Source organism: Cygnus olor, chromosome 7, assembly GCF_009769625.2.
Source record: "Cygnus olor isolate bCygOlo1 chromosome 7, bCygOlo1.pri.v2, whole genome shotgun sequence".
NCBI lineage: Eukaryota > Metazoa > Chordata > Aves > Anseriformes > Anatidae > Cygnus > Cygnus olor.
This window is the reverse complement of record NC_049175.1, coordinates 22,256,379-22,277,938: the sequence shown is the minus strand read 5'-3', so window position 1 is coordinate 22,277,938 and position 21,560 is coordinate 22,256,379. Positions and strand designations below refer to the sequence as shown.

General features: G+C 35.0%; 1 long non-coding RNA gene across 4 annotated transcripts in view; it reads right to left on the bottom strand.

Annotated features, from left to right (window-relative positions):
• The window catches only part of LOC121073368, a 95,164-nt gene extending 74,019 nt beyond the window's left edge, over nucleotides 1-21,145 (bottom strand). For 3 of the 4 annotated variants that reach the window (XR_005821651.1, XR_005821649.1, XR_005821650.1), the window contains exon 1: nucleotides 20,944-21,145. This is a non-coding gene — a long non-coding RNA (uncharacterized LOC121073368). Of the gene's footprint in view, nucleotides 1-3,353; nucleotides 3,456-20,943 lie in introns of those variants that run through there. The other variant, XR_005821652.1, reaches the window with a different exon arrangement.
• Nucleotides 21,146-21,560: the final 415 nt, after the last annotated feature.

The following is a 21,560-nucleotide window of genomic DNA, read 5'->3' as shown; positions in this document are numbered from 1 at the left end:
CCTCTGGTGGGAGTCATTAGATATTCCCCAACCTCTTAGTAACACAGCAGCATTGAAATGAGTAAGAGAAAGGAGGCTGAAATGCTAAAAGGGGGAAACTTTTGTTTAAAAAGGCTTTGGCAAAGCCAGGAACAGCAGTCAAGGTGTCTGATCAGCAGCCTTGTGCCCTCAACAGGAAAGATCAAGCAAGCAAGTTTGGTCTTGTGTCATAGCCTGCCAGGGCTACAAGAGCCACTGTAAAACACCCAACTGGATTTTATTTTAAATGGGAGCAAAAGGGGCAGGATAACGAGGAACTAAAAACTTCTCCCCCTCCAACTGGACATCACAGTGGGACTGAACTCATCCTGGAGAGCACCCCCACCTTGATCAGCCAAGAAACAAGCCACCAGGACCCTTCTGGGGCTCTCCCCAAACTTGGGGACCAGGAGCCAGACTTTTTCACTGGGGTCTTCTATAAAGAGCTCAGCCACCTGTCCTGCCACAGCTCCCAGGCAGCACCAAACACTTTCCCAAACTGATACAAATGCTGTCACCAGTGGGTATGGAGGAATAAAGGCATCCATCGACTAGGGCTTCTGGGCAAAGGTGTTGGCCCACCTCCTTCACAACAGGCTTCACCAAAACTGGCTGTGTTCTTGTGTGCCCAGCATCAACAAGATCAAGCCAACATCAAGTGCTTCGCATCAACATAACTGTAAGAGCTATCAGGTAGTTACAGTAACAGGTGCAAAAGAACAAATTGTTTTGAATAGCTTATGGTCTTGGAGGGAAGGATATAATTTTTTTTTTTAATAATAATTTATTTTTATGTTTTTCTTAGTTACTTCAATTTACTGCTAAGATTGACAATCCCTGCAACATATGGAAAGAAGCAAATAAGCATAAGCGAGAACCTATTAGACTAACACTGGTATGCAGAAACAGGCAGAGTGACTGTCTAATTCAGAGTTTACTGTGGCACCCTGGCTCCTCCATTTCCCCAGCATATTCCATCCTTCCTTCCCAACCATTCACCTGAGTTGGAACTGTCCTTTTTAAAAACTCTCTTTTCCCAGGAAAACCAAGAGTTCTAAAATAGATTCCTTTATCTAGATCAAGAATAGATCCTCCATATCCTATGACCTTTCCATAACACCTATAAAATGATCTGCCACTTAAACCTTCCTATCTGCCATCCCCGGGAAGAGACAGCTGGTGCAAGTATGAGAGCACAGTAGAGGGTGAACAGGCATACTAACAACAGGGACAAGCCATGAGACTGCAACACATGTAGCTGAATTTTAACATTTATTCCACTGTGCTAATCCTGGAATCATTTTTTTTTTTTTTCCAGGAGATATAAATGATCTGTGTAAAGGGCTCCATGAGAGACCACTGCCTTCTCTACAAGGGATCAGAATTGTCCTGTCTGGTCTTTGTTCCACCTTAGTAGAAAACCCAGACCGCTAATGATATTACAGGTGTCTTTGGCAGAAGGTAAATGATACAAGGCAAATTCATCCATAAATGTACTTCCTATAAGATCTTTACTTTTTGTGCCCTCTCCCTACCCAAACAAGTTTATACTTTTTTTGTGTGTGTTACGCTGCTCTTTGTTTTCTCCAGAAGCAGAAACTTGCTGCTATGGCAACATGCTTTGGGGCCATAATCTGAGAAAAGCAAAATGAAAACAGGAATTAAAGGAAAAAGAGCCCTTAAATGTAAAAACTTTCATCCAAATTGCATTAACAATTTGTCCATTAACACTGGACTGTCAGATGTATTTCCTCAGTTTAAAGGTCCTACACAGGCATACCAATCATGACAGTCTAATCAGGCAGTTTTGCTCAGCTGTATGTCATTACTACATTTACAGTCCTTTTAATTTCAAGAAAAGAGACAAAGAAATATCATGAGAAAGAATTAAAATAGTGGTTCAGAGAACTTTTCGGTGGCTACGCTGTAGCATACATACAATAATCTGAGGGTGAGAGAGACAGGGCAAGGTCATCTGAGTTAACACAAAAAGAACTTGGTTTTACAGTTCTTGTCATTCTTGGAAAATAGCAATAAACGTAGGCACTTGCTGGATACATGAAATATATATATAATATACATACACAAAGACTGAGAAAGGTATTATAAACAGGAAAATGAGCACTTTAAACTAAAAGAGAGGACACCAAGTATGTGTCATAATGAACAATTAATACCGAAGTGCTGCAGACTTGAAATTTAAAAGGAACTTTTAGCACTTAGCTTGTAGCGAATTTTCTGAGCAATACTGCTGTTGATGAGATGATTGTTACTTTACATTTTCATAGCAAGGAAAGTTACATTATGTCAGTCATGGGGAATGTAATTATGCAATTTTACAAAATGCCCAAGCCTGAGAAAGAACTCCAGAAACTTGAAATGTGAAAACTTCTAATTCAGATCCATTTTTTCAATTTCCTATATTGCTGTCATCTTTCAGAACAAACTTACTGAAAAATAAAAGGTAGATTCCTAAGGAACAAAAGTCCTAGAAGTCTAGAAGAGTATCTAGACAACATATTATTGAACAGTTAGATTATATTTAATGCAGCTCAGCAAACCATTTTATTGCATATTTCTTGGTTAAAATAATCAAAGTAAGATGTATCTTTTCATAGATAAGATACAGTTTATGGCTGTGACTATGCAGTTTTCGAGAATATATGGTATATGGTATTTTATATAGTTAAAGGCAGTATTTTAAGCTGCTTACAGATACAAACAAACAGGTTAACACAGAAATGCTTCTCATGTTTGCTGGTAATGATTTAAACTTATCAGGTGGACAAGCAGAGACACTGAAAGCAAAGCAAATTCCTTTATGTCATAGACCAGGAAAGAACATAAAACCACTCTGCCTGCAACCCCAAGATCGCTTCCTTTATTCTTTCAATACTATTCAGAAAGGATTACTTTTCTTTAAAGAAATCTACAACAACTTGTGACAGGAATTCCACATCTTTAATGTTGAAACTAGATTTCTACCTAACTGGAAACTTCAGAGCAAAAATTGTACTGTCATTAAAAAAAGTTAAAAGTTTGATGCAATACAGATTAAGCAACATTAAAAATGTCATCATAATCAATTTTTTGACTTTTAAAATAAAAAAATTCTCACACATTATTTCCAATAGTCACACACTGTATTAATAGGCATTTTAACGTTTTTCATTTGAATGAAATTGGCCTTTTTTTTTTTTTAGTTGAGTGCAAGGGTAAGATGGAAGCTTTTGTATAAGAATGAACCCATAAATAGTGAATTCCTAGAGGCACAAGCCATTATAAACAAGTATCAGACATTAAAATCAATATAAAGACCCAAGGAGCTCACTTACATCACATATCTGAAATTAAGATCTGATACAGGTGAAGCATCCCATCAGTCAAAAAGTGAACAATTCCAAGTTAGTACCAAGCAAAATGCCTAAGAATAAGAAAGAACATTTGAAAAAATGTGAGAAGGAAACCAGTAAAGAAAAATACGGTGCCTAATGCAATGGTACCTAGGTCCTACATAATTCTTAGCTCCTACGCAAAAGCAACGGCACACAGTTATCATAGCCATGTTTGGAGTACAGCCACTGAATAATTCAGAAAGTTCCTCAGGACAGAACTGGAGAACCCTGAAGAATGAAACCAAGCCAGCAACAGAAAAAGAACTTGATTACAGTTTGAAGAGAAATTATAACAGTTATTCTCTTATTTTTGAGCAGATTACGCCCCTTTCTTTCCTAAAAGCAGAAAGGCAGAGTACATTGACAATGCCACAACCATGGTAAAATATTCAGAGCCTTGCAGTTCTAACACTCACCAACCCAGATACCTAAAGTTAAGAAAAACCCTTGATCTGCTCAAATTTAATGATACATCTCTGCTGCAAAATTAAAAATAAAGAAAAAGAAAAAGAAAAAAAGAAAAAAAGAAAAAGAAATTTCCACACAATGGTTAACTTGGCATTAAAACCTGGTTGGATTCATGGATTCATAGAACATCTGTCAGAACACTTCAGCCAGTAGCCAAAAGCTTAGGTTTTATTCCCAGGTAGGTCATGACTCATTTTATAGTGTTCTACCTCACATATACTAAAAATAAGAAAAATATACAGCTGAGTTGTACAACTATCAAACTAGATCAAGCAAATACAGACTGGTTTGATTTGATTTATTTTCTGACTACACTTTGCATGACTGAATGGACAGAATGTATCCAAAAGATTTAATGAGAAGAGGTTTGGAGAACTGGGGTTTCATAACCTAGAGAAAAGACTAAAGGAGATTCCTTCCACCACGTAAAGGAAACTTGCAAATAATAGCAAAACAAGATTCTCTAAGGGAAAGGACAAGACAAAAGCTACAAGCTTCATCAAGAAAAATTTGAAATAGATGTAAGGGTGGGGAAAAATGTCACAGCATGTTGAAGCAGTGGAGTATTTTCTAAGAGAAGTTGTAGAATTCTGAGCTCCCGGAGACACTCTAAATAGATGGACACCCTGCAAGTTAGACCCGCTTCCTTCTACACTGTGGCTAGAAAAATTCCAGACATCTGTACTAACCTGAATTTTTGTATAATTTTTGTTTTATGGTAAGTGTTGTTTTGTATATATTACAAAAGTTTATGGAATTACAATGGTGAAACCATTTCAGACCAAATCCAGAAGGTCAGCAGTTGGTACAAATTCACTGCACAACTGTTTGGACTACAGTTAGAGCATTCCAATTATTAGCCATCATGTTAACAAGTAGAGATTTCAGTTACCTTTTGGAAGCAAAAGTTTAAAAATATACATACAAACCAAAATAAAATGAAAAAAATGAAACAACAATGGTGAGGATGCATAACATGGAGGAAATTTCTATATAAAATTTAAACTGTCAGTAGCCCTTTGCAATTTTGGAGAGTCTGAAGAATGCAGATTTGTGAAAAGGCTGAGGCACAGATAGATTAAAAGCACTCACAGGCAAATATGAAATATAAAATCCAACCTTCCTTTAAAAAAAAGAAAAAAGAAAAAAATAACAATAATAAAAGATTAGGTCTGTCAACTTTAAAAGGGCATAAGGAGCTTCAAAGCACTCATTCACAACAGCAGGAAGCAAGCCCATTTGTCATGGTCCAACCAGTCACTGCATCATAGCAAGCAATAAAGGCAATTTTCAAAGACAAGTGAGCTAGTGCTGCTGGGTTAGCACAACACTGTTGTTTGAAAAAGGTGTTATCAACATAGAGCACAGCATCTTAGCAAGCCTTTGTTAAAAAGTTTAGTAGGGTGTGGACAAGTCACATAAATATTTGTCAACAATTTTGACAAAATAAAAAAATCTGACTGAATCATTGTTCATATCTACTCAAGACTTTTTTCTTGTGTTCTTAACTACTCTAGATATTAATTTACACTTATAAATTTCTATGCCAAGCAGTAGAAATCCAATAACTGGGATAAATGGATAGCATATTTCATTACAGCTCAAGTGGGAGTACCCTCCCGGTCCCCAGAGTGATGCGCTACAGGCCACCATCATTGCTTTGGAGGAAATGGCAGTGAGCGCTGTTTGAGGAGCACACACTGCCCAAGAACTGAATGGCTCCAGATGTCTCAGAACTTGGCAAATAGGTATCTTTTACCTCCTGTTCCTGAATACAGCCAGTCACATAGACCAAAAAGCTACTACAGCTAGCTGCATCACAAGAAGACAGCCCTAAAAAATGGTATCCAGCTTCCTTCAGTGAAGAGGCTAGACTAGCCTGTGACTTACATTGATCAAAAGGCAACCAGCACTGATTTGGAGTCAAAATTTTTTTTTTTTTTTTGGAGCTGAATGCCAGATTGTCGTAGATAGAGTAATCTGCAAAAGGAAAATTAATCTGCTATTGAAGCCAATGTGATCCTCTAAGTAGTCATTCCTATATACACACACTCCTAAAGGTAGAAGTCACATTGTGGTCAGTGGGACTAGAAAATCTAGAAACTGAAAAATTAATTGTAACAACACAAGCAAGCAATCCTTAGGGATTTATGGTTAAGTCAAAGATTCTCATTCAAATACATTCTTCAAACCACAGAAGCTTTTCAGCATTGCAGACAAGTAATTAAAAGATAACAGGTGCTTCCTAAGTAAAAAACTAGATTTTACTTTACCCAGATTAGCAACTGGCGTTAGCAGGCCACACAATAGGCCACAGAATAAGGAGCTATTCCTGCAAGAGGAGAGCACTTCCACTACTTTCCATTGGCACTTCTGCACAAGCGGACAAACATGAAATGGAGAACTGCACCTCACTCCTCACATTGCATGTTTTTGAGATATTATGTTGTGCCTTTGTTTTCAGGCTTAGAGAGAAACTTCCTATGACAGCCAGCACATGAAGTTATTTTGTCACTGTTGCCAAACGCAGCAGGGAATTGCAAATAAGGAAACAGATCTGGCTGATTTGCCTATCAAGGAGCACAAAGCCAACTTCACAAGAATGATTTAGTAGTGATTTCAAATGCAGTCACAAACAACCTGTGCAGCCACCTCTGTTCACTCCTCTCAGTTAATTTACTGAATGAGGACTTATACATATATTTAACTCTCTTGGATACTGTGACATATGGTGTACCGGATTTTTGGGGAGAACCTCTATCAGATAGGTTTGTGTCACTAAAATATAATGAAATTTACACCTGAATTTTCTACAGTTTAGATTTCTTCCACTCTAGAACATTCTGATGCAGGTATGTAGTTCAATAAATCATAGCAAGGTCACCCATGTAAAAAAATACAGCTTTTCATTACAAAACAGAATAATATTTCATTGCTGTCATATTTAACAACTGTTCTTCAAGACACAAAAGAGAGATTCAGAGCATTTCCCAATGCGGTATGAATAGAAGATTTTTCCTTTTCCCCACAAATTATTTTAATGGCCCCACTTGTAGAATCTGCACCTCTTCTGAGGTCCACCACAAGTAAGCAATGTCTTGTAACTCATAGACAGAGTACAACATCTAGAAGCCATCGTGGCCTTCTCCCAGTTCTTTTAATAGGATTTTAAAAACACAAAAGAGTTTCACTCAGGATTTAGTACCACCATATTGCATGTATCTGTGCAAATTCCCTCTTTTAGTATGCGGTAAAGAAATGGGGTGAGAAAATAAAAAATAAAAAAAATAACCACCCACAATTGTGGTTTTCCTTGCTTTATGCTTTCCAGTCCTCAGAGGTCACCTCTTCTCTAGACATCACCACATAGCACTTAAAAACACCTTCTCGAGTCTGAGAAGTAAGTACAATAAGCCGAATGGAAATTTGCTCAGCTTTTGCAATTCATTCTCTGCAGAAACTGGGGTCAAGACAGGTTACCGAAGTCAATGTAGGCTTCAGAAAACGACCTTGCACGAAAAACTACCAGAGTACTACAGTCAAACTGTATGGTGTTAAACCTATCTTTGCAGGGTCATCTGGAATAAAGTAAAAAGAGAAATTGTATAGAACAGATTGCATAAAAAAGCAAGTAGGTTTTTTTAACCTCCGTTTCCTCAGAGGAGCTACTTTTGTAGTAATACACTGAAAATATGAAGATAACAGCAAAATAATGGGCTCATCAAAATTAAGGAATCCCTGTGGATTCCTTACTAAGTGGCATATAGCAAGAAGAGACTGTATATTGTTTTACAGGAAAATGTCATTGCATCAATGTGTGGTGAAGAACACAATTTAGTATAACACAGTAGGCGAAAAGCTGGTTGCTTCATGTGAAAGGAGCATAGCATACTAGAGAAAACAGAACTAGAAAACTGCTAGAGGAACTTCAGTGACTTCCACTCCTATATTACTGTTGAAATCAGTGAGACCTTTTCCCAGTTACAGTGAAAAAATGTATGTTAAATAATAAGCCTGCCTTTAAATAGCACGGCTTTTTATCTGTGATTTTAAAATTATGTGTGTGTGTATGGACACATGCTCAAGACAGTTGCATTGTTTAAAGCCTATTCTCCCTTTAATTATCTGAATGAAATTATAAATTATTGCTAAGCATACCTATTAAAATAATATAAATGCGTTAAGGAATAATACATTACATGTGAGTCTGACATTTAGAAAAAAACTATTTCTAAAAATTTTCCTCCTAAAAAAAGTAGGGCAAAGTTTAATCCTAACCACAAAGCTGCAAAATTCATGTGTCACATGCAATTAGGTAAGTATCAGTTAGAATAAAAGATAAGTTTCTCTAACTACAACTGCACATCTGACTTTTCTGGCTGCATTAGGATGCATCATGTTAATCTGTGACAGAATATACCATAAGTGACAAAATATGAGGCAAAATCTAGGAAAACATGCTGCTTGTTGCTGCCAGCTTTGTTCCATATTAGATATTACAACAAGTAGAATGTTTTACAAAATCTCCTCTGCTCTTTGAATGAGCAATCAGTGCAGAAAACAGAAAATCCAAATTTAGACCTGGTACCTCATATTACTGATATTGATTCTATATGGTTTATTACTAGGCAGCATACTTACACAACTCTTGTTATAACACAGTACTATTTCAGTGAGCTTTTTCCCCTGAACTCTAATAATACAGATTGCTTTTAACCAAATTTTATTTTTATTAGGAAAAAAAAAAAAGGAACATCCACCATTTGCAGTTCACTCTGACCGACTTGCTATCAATAGGAACAACTTTTATTACAGAAGTTATTATTTTTTAAACAGTACCTTCAGGAACATCTTGGACATTAATTTAGTGTTTTACAATTAAACATTTTAAGTTCAGAAATACATGTAAGAATTTATTATACACCATTTAGTAGCTGGAAATTCAGATCTGGTTCCTTGCTTAGAAAGAAAAAATTCAATTTATCAGGTATCTGGAACTGATCTGACATGTTAAAAAAAAACAAAACAAAGTCAATTCTAAGTTATCTGGTGATATCATATGGTCTTTTCTGTCCTTTGTGCTTTTTCTCTATTGGGGTAATTTTTATTTTTTATTTTTAATTATCTTGCTTTATAAATAATAACTTTTATAAGGCTAGTAATTTGACTTCTCAATTTACTCAATTTAAACATCTGAAGATAAATACACTTATTGCTTAGCTTTTCTTTTTCAAGAGTGTACATTTAGCCCCTTAGCAATACAGTTAAACAGGAAAACAATGAACTTGCATCCCTAACAATTATATGAGGACATTCATTATAAAGGTATGTCACATTAATGAAGTGTGGTTCATGCCACCTGTGTAGAAACATTACCAGCAACAGCAGCCCTGCAGGGCCTCAAAATTTGTCGTCACTTTGGAATGTAGAATCAAATTAGCAAAGCTGGGCTCAGACGAAGAGATCCTGTAAGGTTTTTAAACGTCTCAGACAGAAATTCGATTAAGATTAATTCAAGCCAAGCAAGCAATTTTAGAAGAGTTGGAAGCAATTTCCTTTCACATCATGGTTGTGTGCTGTTTACATGAATGCCTGGAGAAAAACGTGCCAAGTTACCAGAGACAAGATCTTACTGTGGAGAGGGAACTATATCATGTCCTTGTAAGTTTAGTTTTCATAATAATACTATGGTAACAAGTCTTGTAAGGAAACATACATAATATTCATCATGCATCATAAATAACTGACTCTAGAGACAGGGCATTTCAGATACCACAATCACATTTTCAAGCTGGTTTGTGTCATCAACTTTTAAAGGTGAGTCTCTTCAAAAGAATTTGCTGGATGAATAAGATTTAATCTAATGCCATTTAAGAAAAATGATAGCAGTGCTCATCAAATTATTAGTGCACTGGAAAAGCATCTTGAATCTAAATCCTTCACCACTTTCATTTATTTTATGATGTTGAAAAGGTTATCCTTCAAAAACTGTCAACCAATTCATATAAAAGATTTAATGTTTTAAGGATAGATAAGAGGAAAACATGTCATTATATCTTTGAAAGAAGATGGATTCTAACAACTGTAAAATTATCATTTTTCAGAAGATGGAAGAAAAATACATGGACTTTTCACTTCATTCTTAACTCAACAGAGGCAGCCTAAAGCTATGTAATTATTTTCTAGACGTAAAAAAGTTCAAGGAAAAAGTGACTGAGTTTTTCCCTATTGAAATAATCTTGTGAATTTAAACCTAGGAATAACTTTCATCCATTTTCAATTTATAACCACACAATGTTTTTCCTCATGAATAAAGAGGCAGACTTCTGCATAGCTACTTTTAAGCGTGTTAATAAGTTCTTTGATTTTCTTAGTCACCAGTAACAGACCTTTTTATTGTAGTATGTGGACCAAAAAAAGAATGATAAAGCAGGTAAACCTAACAGCTCAACAGTCATGCCCATTTGGATGTAAGAGTCTGACTTCTTATGCAAGTTTTAAGGAAAGAGAAAAAACCATGAAAACAGGAGAACATATGAAGTGTAAAGACTGGAATTAATAAGAAATATGAACAAAATTCCAAGGAAATCTTAAGACATACTAATAGTATAGCCATACAAGTTGGTTTCTATAAGGTTTAGCAAGGTTACAACAGACAAAATGTTCCATTTCACCTGCATAATGACATCATTCTAATAGTATTTTGTTAGCTTAGTATACCCTTCATGACAGGGACATGTTGTGCTTGCAGATTCCTTGTTCCAGTTTGTAGTGGTTGAGAAATTCTAAAGCAATTTCTTAGCAAACTCAAGCAATTGACCATCTTCACCACAAGCACAGTTGAAGTGAGAAATTAAATTGCTATGAGTAATGATTTTTCATTCTGGACTACTGAGAGATCACATTTGCATCTTTTACTTTCTTTGATCAGAAATGACATACAGTGACAGCAATCTTTTTGCCCTCAAATGTTTCTGCGAGCAATATTTTAACTCAGCGTAGTCTCTGCTGCAAAAAAAAAATAAATAAAAATAAAATAATTCTTCTGATTTTGTAGGTCTTACCCTAAGGTTTAGATCTCACCACTCTTAGTGTGAAACCACACAGATCTTTATTAGAACTAGCAAAACAAACAAAAACAAAACAACAAAAAACAAGAACTGTAAATGGACAAAAGTATTCAAAAATTCAAGATTTACAACTGTGGGAAAAATACACTCGTCACAGCTTTTCCATTTTAGTCTTTTACTTAATGAAGAACAAGCCCTTGATACACAAATACTGCTGATAGTTCTCATTCAGAAGACAAAGGATCAACCTTCTGTTTTAGACTGATGGAAAAGATGTAGTGTCCTGCTCAACTCTGGAATCCCCTGCCTTAAAAAAAGGAGAATTAATCCAATAGTTCTGATGGTTTTTAATAGTTTTAAGATGGTCATAAAAGCTTGTATACATTATCTATTGTCTATACTCTTTTTGCAGCATCTAGAAAAATCAAATGGATTTTCAGTGACTAGAGTTAGCTGTCAAACGCTAAAATGGCAGCCTCCTTGTTGTTCCATATAGTTCCAATATTATTGATGTAATGAATGTTTTTTTTCAGCCACCAAAAAGTTTTTCCTTTGTTGAATTTCAGACCATAACCCTTAATCGATAATGGGGAAATCACCTGTCAGGCAGGGTTTCAAGTCATAATTCAATGAAATGAATGCAGACCAAGCGTGAAAGCCTTAGACAAAGGAATGTCCAAAAATTATCTTGCTGGTTAAAATGACCTCAAAAACTAGCACCAGCCAAGCTGTTGCTGACAGAAAATACAATACAGATTTCTTTTACTGGCTATCAGTCATATAAATTGTACCCAGCAATTTTCACCAAAAACAATAAAAATCCAGTAGACAGTTTGTGATGTAAGTTACCGAAAGACAAGGAGGAGGGACGTTGGGTAACAAACGTTAAAGTGTCTCATACAAGGCAGACGGAGAGAACCATCAAAAACTATAGGCAGGGAGTAAAGGAGATATTTTAAGACCATTTACAGGAAGATGGCAAACTGTTTTGTAAAGCACCTATAAAAATCCTCTCCATGTGTAGAAAAGATATTCTTGAAAAATACCACAGTGTCAGACAAGCATGAGTTTTTAAAAACAGTTTAAAAAAAAAAGATTTAGTTCCTCAGCTGTGTCACATCTTGCTCACAAACCCAGGGTCAAACTGCTGCTCAGATCTGAGGTGTAACAATGCAGTTTCCATGCAAGAACAGAAAGAAATCTGGCAGTTTGGCTTTCACCTATGGTACTACATTTTTCCATAACCCACCCCTTCCCCCCCCCCCAAAAAAAAAAAAAAAAAAAACCACAGTCATTTGTTGCTCTGTCTTCTCCCATTCTTTCCCTTAGGCATGGCACAACTTAAGAACATAATTTCTGCTCAAAGTACAGAAAGATTTAGACTAGTCCAAATTCTGAGGTTTAAAATAGCTAGGTAAAACTGAATGATTCATGATACACTGGACTAAATTATTGAATGGGTCCTTCTGGATTCTACGGCATCGTTACAAGATTGTGGATAGAATGACACTAAGTAGAGATCAATGTTTAAGCAGAGCCTGACAGAAAATTTTAAAGTTTCTTAGTATCAAGAGACTATGACCAAGATGAGAGTAACAAGCTATGGATGTGAATGTAACTGAAATGAGGAGGACATGAGTTATAGGTTCTTGTAAGAGTTTAGGCAGCAGTCAAAATCAACAGTGTCACACATGGGTGATCAGCAAATTTATGGGCATAAGGAACACAGGAGGGTTCAGAATCAGGGAAAATTCATAGCTAAAAATAACTTGAATGAGTCTTTTTATTATTGTATTCACTTGAAGTGTCACTTCACACATGCTATTTGCTTGAACTCCATCTTCCTCCTAGTTTATGTTTTTTTGTACACTGTTTCAACATCCTCCAGTTCCATAAGAATAGCACCACTTGTTAACCCTTTTAGGAGCAGCCACCACCTCCAGAAGTTCTGGGCCCTCTTCTCTGTATGAGTTTTTCCTTTCATTTCCACAGAGCAAAGTAACAGAACAAGGAAAAATAAAAACAGCAGAAACACTGAATGAAGGTGAAATGAGTAAGGATGCGGCCTTAATTAAATAACAGCAAGCATGAATGGCAACCCTCTTCAAACACCTGAGGGCTGTGCACACCTGACAATGAAATCAAAGAGCAAGAGAAATAATATTCCAGAGGAAGTTTTAATAACTTCTTGCAGAAATACTAATCAATGCCACAGGAAATACATTAACTTTATATTACGGAGAACAATCAAAGTGTAAAGGATAGTGAAGTTGTTTTATAGGATTCACCAGTTCTGGATTTCTATTTATCCCCTTTACTAAATTCTCCAAACTCAATTGTATGGAAGCTGTTCCATCATTTTGATCATCCTCCTCATCTTTCTCAAACTACGTTCTTTTTGAAATAGCAGAAGCAGAACAGTCCACAGTTACCAAGATAAAGCATGGATTTATACTCTATCATCATAATGTTCTTTGCTTTGTACCCCATTTCTTTTCTAGAAATTCATAGAACTTTTTTGGTGAATATTGAAAGCTGACATTTCCAGGAACTGCCATCATCCCAAATTCTCACTCCTGAATAGTAATGGCCAGCTCTGAGGCCCCTATTTTGGATGTGATATTAAGACTTTTCCCTTTCTTGTATGATTTTGCATTTATTTGGATTGAATTTCATCTGTCTTTTTATTGCTCAGTCTTGTGTCTTGCTATATCCTTCTTAAATTACTTAATAGTCAAAGTTTTTTTTTGTAATACACTGGACAACCAAGAAACCAATAAAGCCATCAAAACCGTTTTACCTCACTGTTCATGCTTTTTCATAAAGCCATTTGTGAATAGTTTTGAAGAGTAACGGTCCTAGCAAAAATCCTTGACAAATTCTACTGGTGACCTGCCTCCACCACCAAAATAGCTCCAATGAAATAATTTCAGGAATTTCTACCCTGCAAATGAATTTTCAGATGTATACTGACAGAAGTTTGTGAGTATAAAAAAAGTAACCTTAACTGTTCCCATGTATCTATAACTTCTGTTATTTGAGTAAGCTTTGACATTAAAAGCTGATTCTCACTTGTGGTTAAATTCTTATTTTCAACAGAAGATACAGGCTTACTGTAAGCTATCTGAATATCTAGCTTATTCTACATGGGAAAAAAAAACAGAATCCTTGAACTCATTCTGCATCTTCAGACCAAGATGCAGGTAAGTGTTACGGAGACATGACCATTACTGAAATTCACTCAAAGAATGGGTCTAGACACCCACTTTCTCTACAGTGTAATTTTTATATAAAATATATATATTTTATATATATATATATATATATATATATATAAAAACCATGTTGAGAACAGCATAAAGTGGATTACAACCAATGAGTGTAGAGAAAGCAAAAAACAGGGAGACTTTTTACTTATATCACATTAAAACTTTTTGAATCTATTGATGTCACAACAGTGCTTTGTAATGGCGTCATACAATGAGAAAAAAAAAAAGAGATCATCAGCATTGTCTCTACCTATTTCATTTCAGTTCACTAAAACGGTGTCTAGGGCCAGAAGCATATTTATGAGATAAACACAGTTGCACAATGTGGAAATAAAGGATTCAGAATTAAATGGTCATTCAGTTGGGTAAAATAAATACAAGTGTTTACGTCAGTATAAAGCTGCTCCCTAAGGAGTCTATTTTTGCAAAACATCAGACTTGATGAAATCTGAATAGTTGAAAGATTAAATATCGTTATCTAGCTTCAGTCACCTAAACTGTTTACACAGACTTAGAGGTATGAAAGAGAGGTTAGTATCTGGTTTTGGTATGTCTTTGCCTGTCAGAACAGCAGAATAGCTCAATACATGGAGACACTAAGATTAGAGATTGTAACTGATATGCATCAAGTCATCTACAAGATAAATTATATGTAATACGTATACAAAATCTGTTTCCATTTGGAAATATGAAGAGAAATCAACATGAAAATCAACCTGACAATTTTGCATGATTAGAAAAGTGATATTCAAGTCATTATCTCCGCAATCAGATAAAAAGTTTTCAAAACCAAATTGTTCCCATTTGTGGTCTCTTGATCATAGCCTGTCTAGACTATTCTAATAATTCATTCATCTTAGATTAAATGTTTGCACCATCAGCACTGTAAACGAAGGGTAAAAAATGGTTTTGAGACCGCCACCTTTCACAATCTTCCAAGAACTCAGCTTTGCTACAAGGACAGGGAAGCATTCTTCAGAAGTCAGTTTACTTAATCATTTGTATTTGAGGCACAGGCTTTCCTCACCACTGAGATAAGCAGTTTCTACTTTTATGCAATGAAATTTTCTCTCCAGCACAAAGTTATTCAGACAAAGTGCACAAAGAGCATTGCTTCAAATATCTTGAACTTGAAAACGAAATCTCCCAATTGCTTTTGTTTCTGAAATGCTTTTAAATCACACCACACACCAGTAGCTCAGTAGCTTCTGATCCTAACTTGGATGAAGTGAATACCATTTTTTTTGTGGCCTGCATAGATTGATTTTTTTTTTTTTTTTTTAAATGTGGAAAACGGTAAAAGAGACAGTAAGAATAATTCTTTGAAAGATCAAGTTTGTTTAGAAATCATAGTTGGCTTTTTCCTCACTGAGTATATTATCAATTATTTGTTTAAAAAAAAAAACAACACACAAGTCTTCTATTTTACAATTGTTTCAGAGGAAGGAAAGAATGAAACTTATCAGACATGATTAAATTTAAGCTCCACATAACCATAAACTTCTCCAAAGAGGATTTCATTGTAATAATTACTGTATATGAATGATAAAGACAAAAGAGATCACTGAATATATGAATAAAAACAAACATTATTAATGTATCTTACATCTAAATATACACACAACAACGCATAAAATCTATTTATAAATATATTTACATATTTGCTTAAAATTGCATTTATACGCATAACCTTTTTATACATAACTTTTTTTTTTTTTTTTAAATACGCATACAGTGTCAGCTACCTACTTCATTAGTTACAAGAATAAAACCAGAGCTGATGGTGATGGCAGGGACTGATGATCAAGAAGCAGGGGGATAAGCCCTCTAGAGAAGCAAATTTTTTAGAAACTGTTTCAAAAACTTCCTTTCTACCTTTGGTCAGCCAGAAAGAGATGAGTTTCAGCTAACACTTCATTTTTTCCTCACTTTCTTACCCAGGTACACATAGTTTATCTTCCCTTGCCTTTTGAATTGGCCAGGTCTCTTTAGTTCTATAAACTTTCTCTTGGTAGATAGACCTCTCTAGGTGTGACCAAGCAACTAATCATCTGCTCTTGGAGCAAATAAGCAGTTCCCCTAACAAATATCAAAGTAGCAGATGCCTTATAGCCTACCCTGAAGTTCTTGTTTGCTTTCTGTAGTCTGTAGACTACTACAACGGTAAATTAAATTAAAAAAGAAAAAAGAAAGAAAATAAGGAAGTGTAGAAATAAGAAATAAGTGTAGATCAGAGAAATGCATGTAGTTTGTGAATTACAGAGTGATAAAGATGGGGGCATACAAGAATTCAAGTCTGCGGATCAAAGCTTACTCTTACTGTTTGTTTATATACACAGGTCAGAACTAAAAGTCTAGTATTGAGCTTTATTTTCAACATAGTCTAATAATGAAATGTCAACTGATTTCTGCCATTAGAAATAAAACCTCATGAAAGCACTGGAAGTACCCAAGCAGTTACTTTTTTCCAATCTGGTCCTGAACTCAAGCCTGTCCTAGTCCTTTGGGTGCAAAGCTGATGTGGGACTGTGATTAAGACTTAGATTGCCAAATTTACTGTTTTAACTTCTGCAGTAGAACCACGGGTTTATAAAGAGAAATGGTGAAATTAGTATTTTGCATATAATTTAATATGCTGTGATACAGAATGTTCAAAGATACACGGAATATGAAATGAGTACCTGTTTTCTTACATGTACATACACACAATCACTCCTATTTAGGATTACCCTAGTTATGTTAAAATTAAAACATGGAATGCTAACAAAAACGTCAGAAAAACATGTGAAGCATACAAAAGCTGTAATGTGTTAAACTTTCTAGCCACAGACAAACTAAATGTGTTACTGAAAATTGCAGCATTTGTCTTTCCATCTTTCATGATCAAAGCTGTGATTTTCTCAGTGTGTTCAGTAGCAAATTGCACTGTTTTGAAACTAATAAAGTCAGTAACACTTTGCTGTCTTTGGTATTACAGAAAGAATACTAAAAATACTAACAATAAGTAAATTCAGAGACATCTGTCCAAGTGCAAGCAATTTCTGCCATTATATTTGCCATTTTAGTGAGAATGCTTAATCTTTAGAAGTTTTGAATAATGTGGATTTTATATCTGCAGATTTCAAAGAATAAGATATGCCTAATTAAGCGTATGATAAACAGCATTTCCATCTGCTTCAGCCAAGAGTAGGATTATATACATTTCTAATATGAACAATTGACCAAGAATGTAGTATTTCACCTAACTTGAGAAATAAACACAGTATCCTCCCCTGTACCCTAAACTAACCTATTTCTAATCATACATATAACTTTGAAGAACATCAGTTAAAAATAATCTTCACACATAAGCTGTCACATATCTAGAGAGAAAAATAAGTGCAAGCATATTTTAAGTACCTGCTGATTTACAGTGCATGTAATTTCTGTAACAATAAATAAATAATGTGTAGTGGATTAGAGAAAACAAACACAAAAACCAATCCGTTAGACCATAAAACTTAGTTGAACAGTGAATTTCTTTATAAACACCTACAGAAATATTTTTTGGATTGCTTGAAGCCAACAGAACATTTTCTGTCACTGAATAGAAGCTGCTGAGTGAGCTGATGAGGCTTTGCTCGTTATCCTTACTATAAGGAAGTGACATTGGACAAAATTCATACACAGCAGTAAATGGAGAGTACATCTGTTTATCCAGTCCTCTGTTATTTCTGAAACTTCCTGTGGAGTTACTCTTTTAGCCAAATAGTTGCAGTTTGTCACTGTTATGACATACTTTCCCTTCACCTTCTAGACCACCACTTCCTGAGACCCACACAGAGTGCCACCTCTTTGGAAAGGACTTTTTGTTATAACTTTTGTTATACAAAACCTGTTTATCTCAACATACAGGTACTGGATCATGTACCTCTTCCTTCCCCTTATTCTGCCCTTAGAAGAATTGCTTCAACCTAGCACCATAGCATTAATAACAGTGGCCTCTGAATCAGGTTGTCCAGATATTTTCAAACATGGGTACAGATATCATTATGATATCAATATAAACCACTTCTAAAATTACTCGTTTTTAAGCCTTCAAATCAACACACTTGCGTAACTTCTGGTCTTCCTTGGTTAAGTAACAATAAGAAGAAAATGCTCTATTATGTGGCCCAGCTGTACTCATGAGTGTAACAAATAATTGTAAGCTGGTTTACTAAGTGGAAAACCTGAACATTCCACCTTCTGGTTGTTAAGCAACATATAGATTCAGGAATAAGTGCTGTTAAGAATAAACAGAAGAATAAAAAGAATTTCCAAGTTATCTCTGGTAAAAGTGACTCATCAACCCGTAAAGCTAATTCTGTAAATATTTCCAGAGTCTTGAACTGAGAAACATATGAAAACAAAGCCTGTGTGGTATTTAAGCCGTAAAAGCTAATCTAGAATAGACATGAAAGCAAAGAATGTGATTTTTTGAATGTACATTTATGTTAAACAGGAACACCGTTTGTTTTCATTTTCTTAAGACTAATAGCTGTGCATCTAAAAATGCAGAAAACAATAAAATGTGAAATTACTAGTTTAAAAGAATCTCAATAATACTAAAATAGAAATTTTGCTAAAAGTAACTAATCAAGTTAAGAACAGCATTACATCCACATTCTTACATTACATTTTACATTACATACATCCTTATTACATTTTAATTGATGTTTTATTCAATTTGCATATAAATAAAAGGTTTAAAATTCTTTTCAAAAGGTATTCATTTAATAGGTATAAATTGTCATATTAATAAAAAAGCTGTTACTTCTTTGTATTAGAATAATTATGATGCAGGGCTCATTAGCATCATAATTGTCCTTAAAAAGGGACCATATAATGTAAATTAAATGTCCATTTTTAAATATGGAAAAGTAAAAGCTTCAATAATACACATCTCCAAAGATTTCTCTAAATTTTTTTTTTTTTTTGACAGAAGCAACCAGATGGAAAAGTTTATGTTTATATTCTGAATGCTTATTTAATTCTCAGCTTGTTGAAACTTTACCAGGAAAAGATTGACAACATCGGGAAAACGCGCTTTAGAAATTAAATGAATTGAAAAAAAGCATGAATGATATGATGGAATACAGAGTGACTTCTAGCATTTGCAGACAGGCTTGATAACATTGTAATAGCTCATTTTTATGTCTGAATGAGAAATAAGGTTGGAGCCATAGACGGCCCTCAAAATGTGTTGCAAAACATAGTCAGAACAAGGAAACTTTTGGAAAATATTGTCAGAAAGAAGGTAAGTTGTATTAAAGAAGGCAGTTCATGCATTCTTATTTCTATGCCACAGTAGTATAAAAAGAAAGGGGTACTTCTAGGACAATGGAATATAACCATCAACCCTTCTATGTAGTAAATAAATACCTGATTGTCAGTAAATATAAATTAGTAAGAACTCCAGAAAGATTAAGAGCTTCCTGATTTGTTTCTATTAGATCCAACATGTTTATACTATCTATACATAAATAAATTAACTAAAAATCTGAAACCAAGTAGTATCTGAAGAGCTGTCTGAAGAATTGCCCTCACCTAGCATTCTAAGAACCCAAACCAAACCATCCTTTTCTTCAGCTGTAGCCATTACCCAACTGTGTATATTTGCATGCTAAAACCAAAAGATTATATCAACATACAGTTTTTGTTCTACTCCAAAGCTTAATGTTTTTCACATAACAAATTTCAAACAGCAGTAGTTGAGTCAATGTAGTATTTCCTCAGTCAGACCTGTCTGAAGAAGACAGGAAAACAACCGTATTTTGCCCAAAATGCCAATTTGTCAGTTTGCCAGATTCATTTTTTTGTGAACATGAATGCTTCAGCAGGAAGCTGTGTGAAAATCTGAAGCCAATTTCAAATGTAAAACATATCACCATCTATTTTGGTTTTCTTTTTCCTCTCCTGCATACAACTTTCACAGCAAAAGAAACATACTGCAACTGTGCCTATCCACTACAATTATTTAATTTCCTTCCTATTTATATGGCAACAAAAACAACTCTTTGGCCACTGTCCTTTCTACAGCATGTCAACATGGATCCAATTGCCAAAGACCCCAGCCTTCAGCAACACTGAGCCGGTAATAAGAATTCAGTAAGAAATTTCCTAGCTTTTTCTGTCAGAATTCTAAGTATTCTGTGATGATATTCAGACCATTCCCCATTCCTCAGAAGATTACACTTCCCCAGATGGTCAGAAATAAATTTCAGAACCTCTAGTAATCAAACTTTCATTTATTGATCTCCACAAGGAAGAAAAAAGTCAGTAAACCAAAGGTGTAAACCAGTCTTTCAGACTAGCGTATGTGTAGGTTACACCAGAAAAATCACCCAACTCATTCTAGATCCTAGAAGGTTCCCTCCATTTGCTTTATCAGAATCACCTTAAACCAATACTCAAATAAAACTTTATCCAGAAACTAAGACCTTTGTCTGTGTCAATTCACACTGGTATGGCATGACTTCTTGTCAAATTTTCAGTTAAAGTCACTGTTTTTGCAGCTGCTCTCTGCTGCCTCTAGTTTATCAAGGATTCATCTTTCTTTCTAACCAAGGAAGAACAGTTTAAAATTTCTGTGTGAAAAAGCTTTTTTTTTTTTTTTTTTTTTGAAATGGACCACGTTCCTCTATTCATTTTTTTTTTTAGCTGTACACTAGAAATAACAGCATTTACTCAGATGCTACTCACATATTAAGATGAATTAGAAGCAATAGAAATTCTTTTCTATGTTGGTGTCACTGGCTTTACAGGTGCTCCTTTTGCTGCTAAGTACTGATGGTGAGAGCAGGATTTGCTTGCATATGTTATAAGGAAATCCCATTTATACCAATTTAGAGAGAATTTGCATCAGCTGGACGTGGTAACTACAAAGACAGAAAGAGGAGATTTCCATTATAAACTGTTTGCCTTCTTATGCTTGATCAACATTAGCAACAAAGTAAATAAATACAAGCATGAAGTTTGGTAATTTAATACAATAAGAAAACAAAACAAAACAAAACAAAACAACCACTGAATTCACTGAACCACTGAAGCTGCTATTCCACTCAGGGCATGATTACACAATGATGACCAAGAAAGCAAAGCAATACTAAGCTATACAGAGACAAATAGAGTACCTGACAAATGGCCAGAAACCAGGCTGACATCCACTGCACAATTTCTCTACATAGCCTATAACAAGATAAACATACACCGTACCTTAAATATCCCTCAGAGCCTATGCTTTAACCTACCCAAACATTTCAGCTAAAATGAAATCATCAGCAAAACATTTAGCATCAAAAGCAAAGGTTTTTACCTCT